This window comes from Mesoplodon bidens (assembly GCF_964165515.1).
Source record: "Mesoplodon bidens genome assembly, contig: HAP1_SCAFFOLD_150, whole genome shotgun sequence".
NCBI classification, from domain to species: Eukaryota; Metazoa; Chordata; class Mammalia; order Artiodactyla; family Ziphiidae; genus Mesoplodon; species Mesoplodon bidens.
Genome location: NW_027672498.1, coordinates 826,531 through 841,192, shown reverse-complemented (window position 1 = coordinate 841,192; position 14,662 = coordinate 826,531). Strand labels below are relative to the sequence as shown.

The 14,662-nt window shown below is 42.2% G+C and overlaps 1 pseudogene across 1 annotated transcript in view; it reads left to right on the top strand.

Moving 5' to 3' along the window:
• The window catches only part of LOC308610102 (RAD52 motif-containing protein 1-like), a 32,779-nt pseudogene extending 21,279 nt beyond the window's left edge, over positions 1-11,500 (top strand). Inside the window, exons 3-6 of the transcript in view lie at positions 92-272; positions 7,862-7,948; positions 9,599-9,683; positions 11,142-11,500. The product of the transcript in view is annotated as an RAD52 motif-containing protein 1-like (transcript). The remainder of the gene's footprint in view (positions 1-91; positions 273-7,861; positions 7,949-9,598; positions 9,684-11,141) is intronic.
• The last annotated feature ends 3,162 nt before the right edge of the window (positions 11,501-14,662 follow it).

The following is a 14,662-nucleotide window of genomic DNA, read 5'->3' as shown; positions in this document are numbered from 1 at the left end:
CTAAACTATTACCTGGGATTGCTGGAGTTTTGTTTTTATTTCTAACAACAGGATATTTTGAAGTCTAGCCTTTAATTCATAATCCTAAGAGCTTCAGGATCTTTCTAACCTTGAAGAAAGGGAAAATGAAACTATTGTGACACCAATTCAGAAGCAAAGCCTGAAGTTCTTCTGTGCTTTAGAGGTGGTGTTGCCCTCCCATGAGTGCAGGAGTCCCGGAGTTGTCATGGCTGAGGAACCTTTGCATAAGTTGGAGGAAGGTCTGTTTTCCAGTATGTTTGTGTGTGGGGAGGTGAGGGAGTGGGATTTCTCTTTTTTTCCTTTCTTTCTGAAACTCACCTTTTCAGACACATCATCACTTTTCTAAGCCACTAAAGCCCTGGGCAGATTTTTTCTGCCTGACAATATAGGTTTTTATCTTAGGCAATACCTGACAGCACCTTAAACTTTAGAATTTTAGAACTGACCGCCTGCCAAGAAGCTTAGGAGGAAGGAAAATGAGTGAGTTTTTGTTGTTGTTGTTGTTAATAATTTGTTATGTGCTAAAATATTCCTTCAAATACAGATGTCTTCTGGCCTTCAGTTATCCCAAGAAAATCATTGTCTAAAGATTGAAATAGAGACTTCCGGGTAAGATGGCGGAAGAGTAAGACGTGGAGATCAACTTCCTCCCCACGGATACACCAGAAATACAGCTACACGTGGAACAACTCCTACAGAACACCTACTGAATGCTAGCAGAAGACCCCAGACCTCACAAAAGGCAAGAAACTCCCCACATACCTGGGTAGGGCAAAGCGGAGAGATTCCCGCACAGAAGATCGGTGCCGAGCGGCACTCACCCGCCCGAGAGGCTTGTCTGCTCGCCCGCCAGGGCGGGCGGCGCTGGAAGCTGAGGCTCGGGCTTCGGTCAGAGCGCAGGGAAAGGACTGGGGCTGGCAGCGAGAACTCAGCCTTAAGGGGGCTAATGTGCCACAGCTAGCCGGCAGGGAGTCCGGGAAAACTCTGGAGCTGCCGAAGAGGCAAGAGACTTTTTCTTCCCTCTTGGTTTCCTGGTGCGCGAGGAGAGGGGATTAAGAGCGCTGCTTGGAGGGGCTCCACAGACGGGCGCGAGTCGCGACTGAAAGCGCGGAGCCCAGTGGCGGGCGTGGGACACTGGGGCCGCTGCTGCCGCCGCCAAGAAGCCTGTGTGCGAGCGCAGGTCACTGTCCACACCGCCCTTCCGGGAGCCTGTGCAGCCCGCCACTGCCGGGGTCCCGGGATCCAGGGGCGGCTTCCCTGGGAGAACGCACGGCGCGCCTCGGGCTGGTGCAACGTCACGCCGAACTCTGCCGCTGCAGGCTCGCCCCGCACTCCGTGCCCCTCCCTCCCGCCCGGCCTGAGTGAGCCAGAGTCCCCGAAGAGGCTGCTCCTTTAACCCTGTCCTGTCTGAGCAAAGAACAGACGCCCTCCGGCGACCTACACGCAGAGGCGGGTCCAAATCCAAAGCTGAGACCCAGGAGCTGTGAGAACAAAGAAGAGAAAGGGAAACCTCTCCCAGCAGCCTCAGAAGCAGCGGATTAAAGCTCCACAATCAACTTGATGTACCCTGCATCTGTGGAATACATGAATAGACAACAAATCATCCCAAATTGAGGACCCAGGAGTCAGTGCTGTGCCTCTGAGGTGGGAGAGCCAACTTCAGGACACTGGTCCACAAGAGACCTCCCAGCTCCACATAATATCAAACGGCGAAAATCTTCCAGAGATCTCCATCTCAACAGCAGCACCCAGCTTCACTCAACGACCAGCAAGCTACAGTGCTGGACACCCTATGCCAAACAACTAGCAAGACAGAAACACAACGCCACCCATTAGCAGAGAGGTGGCCTAAAATCATAAAAAGTCCGCAGACACCCCAAAACACACCACCAGACGTGGACCTGCCCACCAGAAAGACAAGATCCAGCCTCATTCACCTGAACACAGGCACTACTACCTTCCACCAGGAAGCCTACACAACCCACTAAACCAACCTTAGCCACTGGGGACAGACACCAAAAACAACGGGAACTACGAACCTGCAGCCTGCAAAAAGGAGACCCCAAACACAGTAACATAAGCAAAATGAGAAGACAGAAAAACACACAGCAGGAGAAGGAACAAGATAAAAACCCACCAGACCTAACAAATGAAGACGTAATAGGCAGTCTACCTGAAAAAGAATTCAGAATAATGATGGTAAAGATGATCCAAGATTCTATTTCCCAGATCCAAAATCTTGGAAATAGAATAGACAAAATGCAAGAAACAGTTAACAAGGACCTAGAAGAACTAAAGATGAATCAAGCATCGATTAAAAACACAATACATGAAATAAAAAATACTCTAGATGGGATCAATAGCAGAATAACTGAGGCAGAAGAACGGATAAGTGAGGTGGAAGATAAAATAGTGGAAATAACTGCTGCAGAGCAAAATAAAGAAAAAAGAATGAAAAGAACAGAGGACAGTCTCAGAGACCTCTGGGACAACATTAAACGCACCAACATTCGAATTATAGGGGTTCCAGAAGAAGAAGAGAAAAAGAAAGGGACTGAGAAAATATTTGAAGAGATTATAGTTGAAAACTTCCCTAATATGGGAAAGGAAATAGTTAATCAAGTTCAGGAAGCACAGAGAGTCCCATACAGAATAAATCCAAGGAGAAATACGCCAAGACACATATTAATCAAACTGTCAAAAATTAAACACAAAGAAATCATATTAAAAGCAGCAAGGCAAAAACAACAAATAACACACAAGGGAATCCCCATCAGGATAACAGCTGATCTCTCAGCAGAAACTCTACAAGCCAGAAGGGAGTGGCAGGACATAATTAAAGTGATGAAGGAGAAAAACCTGCAACCAAGATTACTCTACCCAGCAAGGATCTCATTCAGATTTGATGGAGAAATTAAAACGTTTACAGACAAGCAAAAGCTGAGAGAGTTCAGCACCACCAAACCAGCTTTACAACAAATGCTAAAGGAACTTCTCTAGGCAAGAAACACAACAGAAGGAAAAGACCTACAATAACGAACCCAAAACAATTAAGAAAATGGGAATAGGAACATACATATCAATAATTACCTTAAATGTAAATGGACTAAATGCTCCCACCAAAAGACACAGATTGGCTGAATGGATACAAAAACAAGACCCATATATATGCTGTCTACAAGAGACCCACTTCAGACCTAGAGACACATACAGACTGAAAGTAAGGGGATGGAAAAAGATATTCCATGCAAATGGAAACCAAAAGAAAGCTGGAGTAGCAATTCTCATATCAGACAAAATAGACTTTAAAATAAAGACTACTAGAAGAGACAAAGAAGGACACTACATAATGATCAAGGGATCGATCCAAGAAGAAGATATAACAATTGTAAATATTTATGCACCCAACATAGGAGCACCTCAATACATAAGGCAAATACTAACAGCCAGAAAAGGAGAAATCGACAGTAACACAATCATAGTAGGGGACTTTAACACCCCACTTTCACCAATGGACAGATCTTCCAAAATGAAAATAAATAAGGAAACACAAGCTTTAAATGATACATTAAACAAGATGGACTTAATTGATATTTATAGGACATTCCATCCAAAAACAACCGAATACACATTTTTCTCAAGTGCTCATGGAACATTCTCCAGGATAGATCATATCTTGGGTCACAAATCAAGCCTTGGTAAATTTAAGAAAATTGAAATTGTATCAAGTGTCTTTTCTGACCACAATGCTATGAGACTAGGTATCAATTACAGAAAAAGAGCTGTAAAAAATACAAACACATGGAGGCTAAACAATACACTACTTAATAACGAAGTGATCACTGAAGAAATCAAAGAGGAAATTAAAAAATACCTAGAAACAAATGACAATGGAGACACGACGACCCAAAACCTATGGGATGCAGCAAAAGCAGTTCTAAGAGGGAAGTTTATAGCAATACAATCCCACCTTAAGAAACAGGAAACATCTCGAATAAACAACCTAACCTTGCACCTAAAGCAATTAGAGAAAGAAGAACAAAAACACCCCAAAGTTAGCAGAAGGAAAGAAATCATAAAAATCAGATCAGAAATAAATGAAAAAGAAATGAAGGAAACGATAGCAAAGATCAATAAAACTAAAAGCTGGTTCTTTGAGAAGATAAACAAAATTGATAAACCATTAGCCAGACTCATCAAGAAAAGAAGGGAGAAGACTCAAATCAATAGAATTAGAAATGAAAAAGGAGAAGTAACAACTGACACTGCAGAAATAAAAAAGATCATGAGAGATTACTACAAGCAACTCTATGCCCATAAAATGGACAACCTGGAAGAGATGGACAAATTCTTAGAAATGCACAACCTGCCAAGACTGACTCAGGAAGAAATAGAAAATATGAATAGACCAATCACAAGCACTGAAATTGAAACTGTGATTAAAAATCTTCCATCAAACAAAAGCCCAGGACCAGATGGCTTCACAGGCGAATTCTATCAAACATTTAGAGAAGAGCTAACACCCATCCTTCTCAAACTCTTCCAAACAATATCAGAGGAAGGAACACTCCCAAAGTCATTCTACGAGGCCACCATCACCTTGATACCAAAACCAGGCAAGGATATCACAAAGAAAGAAAACTACAGGCCAATATCACTGATGAACATAGATGCAAAAATCCTCAACAAAATACTAGCAAACAGAATCCAACAGCACATTAAAAGCATCATACACCATGATCAAGTGGGGTTTATTCCAGGAATGCAAGGATTCTTCAATATACGCAAATCAATCAATGTGATACACCATATTAACAAGTTGAAGGAGAAAAACCATATGATCATCTCAATAGATGCAGAGAAAGCTTTTGACAAAATTCAACACCCATTTATGATAAAAACCCTGCAGAAAGTAGGCATAGAGGGAACTTTCCTCAACATCATAAAGGCCATATATGACAAACCCAGAGCCAACATTGTCCTCAATGGTGAAAAACTGAAACCATTTCCAATAAGATCAGGAACAAGACAAGGCTGCCCACTCTCACCACTCTTATTCAACATAGTTTTGGAAGTTTTAGCCACAGCAATCAGAGAAGAAAAGGAAATAAAAGAAATCCAAATTGGAAAAGAAGAAGTAAAGCTGTCACTGTTTGCAGATGACATGATACTATACATAGAGAATCCTAAAGATGCTACCGAAAAACTACTAGAACTAATCAATGAATTTGGTAAAGTAGCAGGATACAAAATTAATGTACAGAAATCTCTGGCATTCCTGTACACTAATGATGAAAAATCTGAAAATGAAATCAAGAAAACACTCCCATTTACCATTGCAACAAAAAGAATAAAATATCTAGGAATAAACCTACCTAAGGAGACAAAAGACCTGTATGCAGAAAATTATAAGACACTGATGAAAGAAATTAAAGATGATACAAATAGATGGAGAGATATACCATGCTCCTGGATTGGAAGAATCAATATTGTGAAAATGACTCTACTACCCAAAGCAATCTACAGATTCAATGCAATCCCTATCAAACTACCACTGGCATTTTTCACAGAACTAGAACAAAAAATTTCAAAATTTGTTTGGAAAAACAAAAGACCCCGAATAGCCAAAGCAATCTTGAGAGCGAAAAACGGAGCTGGAGGAATCAGGCTCCCTGACTTCAGACTATACTACAAAGCTACAGTAATCAAGACAGTGTGGTACTGGCATAAAAACAGAAAGATAGATCAGTGGATCAGGATAGAAAGCCCAGAGATAAACCCACGCACATATGGCCAACTTATCTTTGATAAAGGAGGCAGGAATGTACAGTGGAGAAAGGACAGCCTCTTCAATAAGTGGTGCTGGGAAAACTGGACAGGAACATGTAAAAGTTTGAGATTAGATCATTCCCTAACACCATACACAAAAATAAGCTCAAAATGGATTAAAGACTTAAATGTAAGGCCAGAAACTATCAAACTCTTAGAGGAAAACATAGGTAGAACACTCTATGACATAAATCACAGCAAGATCCTTTTGGACCCACCTCCTAGAGAAATGGAAATAAAAACAAAGATAAACAAATGGGACCTAATGAAACTTCAAAGCTTTTGCACAGCAAAGGAAACCATAAACAAGACCAAAAGACAACCCTCAGAATGGGAGAAAATATTTGCAAATGAAGCAACTGACAAAGGATTAATCTCCAAAATTTATAAACAGCTCATGCAGCTCAATAGCAAAAAAACAAACACCCCAATCCAAAAATGGGCAGAAGACTTAAATAGGCATTTCTCCAAAGAAGATATACAGACTGCCAACAAACACATGAAAGAATGCTCAACATCATTAATCATTAGAGAAATGCAAATCAAAACTACAATGAGATATCATCTCACACCAGTCAGAATGGCCATCATCAAGAAATCTAGAAACAATAAATGCTGGAGAGGGTGTGGAAAAAAGGGAACACTCTTGCACTGCTGGTGGGAATGTGAATTGGTACAGCCACTATGGAGAACAGTATGGAGGTTCCTTAAAAAACTAAAAATAGAACTACCATATGACCCAGCAATCCCACTACTAGGCATATACCCTGAGAAAACCATAATTTCAAAAGAGACATGTACCAAAATGTTCATTGCAGCTCTATTCACAATAGCCCGGAGCTGGAAACAACCTAAGTGTCCGTCATCAGATGAATGGATAAAGAAGATGTGGCACATATATACAATGGAATATTACTCAGCCATAAAAAGAAACGAAACTGAGCTATTTGTAATGAGGTGGATAGACCTAGAGTCTGTCATACAGAGTGAAGTAAGTCAGAAAGAGAAAGACAAATACCGTATGCTAACACATATATACGGAATTTAAAAAAAAAAAAAAGTCATGAAGGACCTAGGGGCAAAACGGGAATAAAGACACAGACCTACTTGAGAATGGACTTGAGGATATGGGGAGGGGGAAGGGTAAGCTGTGACAAAGCGAAAGAGAGGCATGGACATATATATACTACCAAACGTAAGGTAGATAGATAGTGGGAAGCAGCCACAGAGCACAGGGAGATCAGCTCGGTGCTTTGTGACCGCCTGGAGGGGTGGGATGGGGAGGGTGGGAGGGAGGGAGATGCATGAGGGAAGGGATGTGGGAACAGATGTATATGTATGACTGATTCACTTTGTTATAAAGCAGAAACTAATTAAAAAAAAAAAAAAAGATTGAAATAAACTCTTGTGTAAATATTCAGTCCTTTGCCTCCTATAGAAGGGCCTGAGCAGAAAAAGTTAATGTAGATCCCTAGAAAGGGGATTCCCATTGGTACTGAGTTTTTTCCTAGAATCCATGGCACTTGGGCTTAGGGTTTTAACTCAGAGGCAGAGCTGTTAGCGAATGGAGTGGAGGAGGCTCCACCATCCACCTGAGTGGGTGATGGTTGAGGAGAGGCCAGATCATCTACACTACCACCAAATCTATCTCACTGTATGAATCCAGCCCTTTACTCACAGGAGAGCAGGGTCTGTAGCAGTGCAGCCTCAGCTTGTCCATTTGAAATCTGTGAGTAGTATGAGATTTGTGCACGTTCTTGGTTTGCATTTCCCATTGAGTGTTTTAGGAACTTCCAGAATAGATCTGAGCAGTAAAAATGTGCCATGCCAGGGTATACCTACAACAGAGACATTCACCCGTACCCCAGTGTTGTGCCTGCCCTTAATCACTAAGATAATGATCTAAGAATCACAGATGCATTTTTAGTTTTACACACATGACCTAGAAATCAGTTATGCAGACAGGCATTTTAAATTCATCTGTTTTGGTTGGATTTCGGGTCATTATCATTCCTTATGGAAAGGAAGGTAACCCAGAAGCTTGCTATTCAGAAGGCTATGACAGACGCATTCCAGAAACTGCTGATTGTGGCCTTAGGTAAGACCTTTTTGATTGTCCTTGAAGTACTTCAGTTTCAGTGAGCAAATAACGTTACTTGAAAAGTTAATTGGATGAAAATAATGGTTGTCTAAAACATTACATATTCTTTCGTTCACCAGATGCTTTCACAGCAGCAGTCTTAAATGTGTTCTCTGTGGCATTTATGAGAAAAATGACAGCAAATATTATTGTCCCCAGTGTTTAGATGTAGAGTGACTTGCCTCAGTTCATACAGAAAGTGTTTGATCCAGTTCTTCCCCAATTGCTTGCTTATCTTACAGAATAGTGCAGTGATTATAAGCCTTGGGCACCTGTGTTTGAGTCCTAACTTTGTCTCTTAGATTTTGTTGTTGTTGTTGTTGTTGCAATTTTACGTTTTTCTAGCCAGAGACATTTGAAGGTATTTAATATCTCTAAGCTGCAATTTCTTTATCTGCAAATACGATTAGTAATACAGCTTATCACCTAATGGAGGATATTGTAAGAGTAAATGAGATGATGAATGTAAAAAGCTTAGAACTATGCCTGAAACATAGTAAGCAGAGAAAATATATTGACTATTATTATTATCGTTGTTTTCTTGTTGAAGAGTTTATTAGATTATGTTTTTGAAATCAGTTTAATTTCAGTTTTCATTTCTGATATATTGGGTGAATATGATTCTTATATAATAATTGGCTACGTTTTTGTGAGCCTTGAAAGTGGTCATGCTATTGAATAGTGTTGATTGTGTTCCCTATCGAGTTATACAGCAGTGAGAATGTCACAGGCTGTGCCCAAAAGAAACTTTATGATGAGTAGATTCCCGGAACAGAATTGCTCCCTTGCTTCACAGCCCTGCAGGCTTAGAGAAAATCCGAGCTAAGTTGTCAGAGACCTTATTTGCTTGTAAGAGTTGACCCTGGATTGGTCTTGGCCTTCCAGCCTGGGCAGTCCTTCCAGTGAAGTTTGACTTCCCTGGTCATCAGGCAGAATCTCCATCAGCTGTCAACTGTGGGTAACAACCTTTAAGAACCAAACTAAATGTCTGGGTTGTTTGTCCCTAATATGCCAAGGTATTCCTTATATGTACTCCAAACTCCTTAGACCCAAAAGCCTGGTGGCTCTAGCTTGCCTTGAGGAAAGCTGTATTGTCCAAAAGGTACATGGGGTAGTTTCTGCCAGTAGAGTGTTCAAATGCTGTCTCTCTCTGTCTCTGTCTCCAAAGCTTTGTTCATTGTATCTGGTAGAAGTTTGGTCCCAAGGAGTAGGCACTTGCCTTGCTTCTAATATGAAGTATCTATTATAGTCCAGTGGTATCTCTCCAGGTTTGAACTCATTTTGACCCCCACCTAATGCCTTCCTATTTCATTGTATTGTGATTGAACATTTTTGTTTCCACAGCTTTTAATTTCTATGTCATTATTCCTTAGTTCTTATTTCTAAGATCATAAAGGTTTTTGAACCAAAGTTGATACTTCTTATATATTTTTTCACAAATAATTATGATAAAAACTGGAGTGTCAGATGAGGGAACTTCTAGGAAAATGCTCTTATTTTCTGCTTTTAGAAATCAAAAGAATGTCTAATTATTGGGTGCTACCATTGTATACAGGAAGTTTTAGAACAAGAAAACTTCTGAATTGATCCTTGTTAACTTTATTTCAGAAATTGGTAAACAGCCGTGGCATATAGACTCTGTGAAGACGTCACAGATGCTAGAACCAAAGAGGAACTACAGGATTTAATTCAAGTATGTGGAGATACAAACTCAAGGGGTACACAGCCAGTGTAGCCATAATTCAAAACAAGCAGCAGGATTTGGAAGACTTTGGCATGTCTACTCAGCTCTGTCTTCCTTAGGAAAATGTGAACTCTGAAACTGCTTTTGAGGCAGGGAATTTCTAGGACTTTTCCAAGTCCCGAGCCTTGTCTCTGGCCCATTATTTGAAGTTTGGAGAGCAGGATTGAGGGCCATCAGTGTACGTCTACAATTGTGGACACAGGAGAAGACACAGGCCCTTTAGAACTCCCCTCAAATAGAATTGCAGGGATTTGGGAACAAAGTAACTATGGCCTTAAGTGTGATTATGCTACAGTGTTTTAAAACTATTCATGCCTTTCAAGTAAGGTATATTACCCCGATCTCAGCATCTCATATATATCTTGTGTTAAATATTTTGCCGAAGCACCTTTCTGTAAACCAATTATATGGATGCCTCAAATTAGGGATTAAGTTGTCAACGTAATTTCTAAAAGAAAACATTAATGTTCTGTATATAGGATTTTTATTAAAAAGGAGCAAAAAATGTGTTTCATGTCATTGAGAGCTTATTTTGGGGCTAGTTTTCTGATTATTTAACTCACCCCAACGTTGCAAAGTTTGTTTTGAAGGGAAGAAAGTAGAGAAAGAAAAGGTGGTTTATGTTCTGAAAAATGTAAAAATTTTGAAAGTTTTTCCTGTACAAAATAATTATTTTAATTCAATTGAAATCAGTCAAGGAAACTTCAAACGTATCCATGTTTGGACATTAAGAAGTCTAGCTTCCTGTGAAATGTGAGAGGAAAGGACTCCGTATTGATAGTAAAGATTTCGGAAAACTGATTATAACAACAGATCCATTCCTAAATGAGGCCCATCTTGGAATCGGTTCCATTGAGAAACCATTATGTGCCAGGCACTGGAAATAAGATGAAGCTCCTTCTCTCTTGGAGTTTAGGTGTTACAGGTGTACCAGACAATTAAAAAGGACTAAAATTAAATAGATTATGAAAAGGACTGTGAAGAAAGTAAACTGGGTGCTAGTTACAGTATTTGGAGAAAACTACTTAACATGCTGACTTTAACATTCTAAGTGTCTTCTCCATGTCTGCACACAGGGTAGACCTCTGAAAAGTGACACAGTCGTTTTTTCTAGATTAATGGTTCTGTTGAGACAAGGTGGCATGGGGGAAGTTTTCCCATGCTAATATAAAGGGCTATTCACTTGGTTTTAGACACTCTTTCCCAGAATGAATTGCTCACCTGCCCCAAACCCCTCCTACAGAAGAAGTTCTGGAGTCATCACTGATTCAGTGGTAACCTCTGATGACAGAGTGGTGAATTAATAATGAGACGTGAATACTGAGAGTTTGGAGGAAATGGCAACATTTTAGAATACTTGTAAGGTGTGTTCCCCTCCCGCCACCCTGACTGGTGCTCATTTTGCAGGTCAGCTACTTTTCTTGTCAGCCCTGTAGCCAAAGGGAGGAAGAATGTCTCTCAGACTTCAGCTTCGAGGAGGAAGAGTTCAGTTTGCCAGAACTGGACTAGCACTTTTGAATTTCCCAGAATGCCACATCCTGTGGTTTCCTCGGGAAGCTCTGCATCCTTCCCAACCCCCCTCCACCCCTGGGCTGCTGGAGTTTGGGGCCACTGGGGTCTGCAGCCCAAATCCCGCCTCATTGTTTGGGGCCTGGGAGGGCAGGGCGGGGTTGGGAAGGGGGCCTGGCAGGAGGTAATTATCACCTTTGCAAGGGGAAGGGTGGCTTGTGCCCTGGGGACTCTGGGAAAAAGGCTCACTCTGGTGGCGTGCATTGGATCACCTAATAAAGGTGGAGTAACTACAGATGTCATAAATAACGGGTGGGACGTTAGGTGGGGGAGGGACACGTGGTTGCTAACGTTTGCTAACCGTGAGCCCTGCGTTGCAGCGCTGGCATAACGGTTCAGTTCGGCTCTGAAGGATGATGTGGCTCTGGCTTCTCGCTGGCCTGGGTCGCTGTGCCTGGGAGCCACCACATGTTATGTCCTGGCTGTGCCTCTGTGTCGCTGCTGCGCCCCACGGCTCCTCCTCACATGGCAACGACTGTGGCTTCTAGTCCAGGCAGTTCAGCCTCCGGAGTGGGCCCTGGGCCACGTCCAGGTGACCCCCTAACCCCCGCGCCTGACCGAGACTTGGTCTTCATACACCTCAGACAGCCCTCCCAAATTGCCCCATGCCCTTACACCCCTGGCAGGAGCCGGGGGCTTTAATTACTTGACGTCCTCGTCTCCAGTCCAGATGTTGGCCCCGCCTCATCAGGAGTTGAGTGAGACTGAGGCTCCATACCCGGTCACGGATTCCGTTGTAGAGCTGCCTATATAGGGCCAGATCAGTTTGCTGTTCCACATCCGTATCTGAATAACGAGCAAATCCAACATCAAAAGCTCCCAGAGGCGGTTCCAGTGCTAGAGTGGGATCAGAATCAGCCCTTGGTTGTGCCTCCTCGACACAAAAGTAAGACTAATCACATAGGTCTAGATCAGGCTGAAGGTCACCAATCATTTGAAATACTTGTTCCACCTCTAGGTAGTAAGAGCTCAAAACCAATGAGCTTTATTGTTTCACCCCCAAACCTGAAGAAAGATCCAGTTCAGCATCGACGGCTTGCCAAAGTTGTTGTTGGAACTATAGGCCAATTGAAAAAAAACACTCAGGGTCTAGAACAACAGTTGCAGGGTGATTATTTACATCCCAGTATGGATGCCTTTTATCCTGAGGAGAGCATAGCTAGGGATTTTCTGGGGAGCCCAGATGAACCTCCAGAGCCCCATGAGGAAACTGAAATGTCTGCATCCCAGCAGGAGGCCCAAACTCGTCATCCGGAGCTCACTGAGGAGGCTGAATCTTTACCTCATCAAGAGGCCCCTGCTCAGCATCCACAGACCCCTGAGGACGTTGAATCTTTTTCACCCCAGGCAGAGGCCCAGGCTCAGCATGCAGAGCCCACTCAAGAGGTAGAACCACCTCCACTTCCGCAGGAGGCTCCATCTCAGCCTTCAGAGGCCCCTGAGGAACTAGAAACTTCAAGTCCTCAGGAGGCCCTCGCCCGGCCTTTGGAGACACTTAAGGAGGTTGTAGTTTGACCACGTGTTCATCATGGGGTAAATGAAGCTCAGCAGTCACACTTGTACAATGTCACTGTTAAATCTCTGGCTCTGGCACTTCCCATAAATCCACAGGTCACTAAAGAGGTTGAACCTTCTCCAGTCCAGCAGAAGCCCCCATCTCAGCCTCCAGAGCTCCTTACGGAAGTTGTAGCTCAGTCTCCATTGTATCCCGAGGTGACAGATCCAGCACAGAGCAGGACCGTGCTGAGCATCCAACATCAGCCAGTATCAAGAGCAGTGGTTCTCACCCAGGGTGATTGTGCACACAGGTGACATTTGGTAGTGTCTGGAGACAGTTTTGCTTGTCAGAACTGTATATGCTACTGGCATCTAGTGGACAGAGACCAGAGATGCTACTAAATATCCAACAGTGTACAGGAGAGCCTCCCACAGCAAAGAATTATCCAGCCCAAAGTGTCAATAGTGCTGCCTAGCTAGAGAAATAAAGATCACTTAACACAAGTATTTAATGAGCATTTAGTATTTGGTATCTAATGCAGCACATATATAATCATGAAAGTATAAATCATAATATCTCCCACAGTGAGATTTCTTTAGTGTATGGAGGGAGTAGTGATGTTATGTTTCATCATATATAAATTAGAATTATTGCCAAAGGATAAATGTTCTGAAAGAATATCTATTTTTCTAATTCTTTTGCTTGTGTCTTTTTTTGTAGAAATCTTGGTTGCAATTTACTCCCAGAACTGAGCTTTGGAACGATTCAGGCCTGGCATGGAATGCAGTTTTTACACAAGTTGTAAGTGAAATAGAAGATGAATACATGTAAACAACTGTGTGTAAAAACAATCGTGCAGTTATTGGTTAGCTGGGTGTAAGTAAGCCCAGTATGAATTCTGGAAAGTATGTCTTGAGAGCCATTTATTTATTTTTTCAAATGAGGCAACTATGGTACAAAGAGGCCAAGAGACTTGTTTAACTCATATATATGAAAGGCTCTGCTTTCCATAGTACTGATCGTTGGCATGGTCAATTAAAGGCACCAAACAAAAACACTCAGATTAGCATTGTCATGGAATCCCAGGGATGCCTCTCCATTATGCGAGTGGTCCAGGGACTTCCACTTTTGAATTTCACTTTGATTCCTTTTCATGTGCAAAGTTCCTAACTGCTTAAAATGTATGCAACACAGAGCTGCAGAGAACTAAGTTTAGCAGGGTGTGGTTCAGTGGGTGTGGGTGCTTCCCCAACCATCATTAGCTCTTTTAAATGGTAAAGCAGAAAGAATTCCTGAACACCCACCACAGGGCTCTCCCCAGCCTCCCAGAACATTATTTTTCAAAAAAGCATATATTGCTGAAGTGAATTATCTGTGGCCAATAGGAAACTTTGAGGTATGGAAAAAGACGTTGTTTGTGTTCAGCTGTAGTGTGAAAAATATAAAGAAAAGACTTTGCTGCGGCCTAATTCAATATGTTTTCTTTGCTGACTACTCTTCAATAAGAAGTGTGGGTTTTACACCCCTTCAGCTCAAAACTTCTCTGATTTCTCATGGCACAAGGAAATGATAGTGGGTACGTTCAATGGCCCGAAGGCGATTTTAGACTCAAGGTAAAGAGCTCTTCTACACCTGGCTTTGGAAAAGACTCTCTTACCTGTCTTGTGGTTCAGAAATCCAGTTTCACACAGTTCCCACATTTTGGGTTAATGAAGGTGTTGAGGCTGTGTCTGGAGCTGGATTAACAATTCCTGCAGATGCCTATCTTTAGCGGCCTCCTTGCTTTCCCTTGTTAGTTTGCTGAGGCCTACCTTGGGGAGAGAGCACCAAGGGTCGGTTTTTCTTTTGTTAGCACACCGGA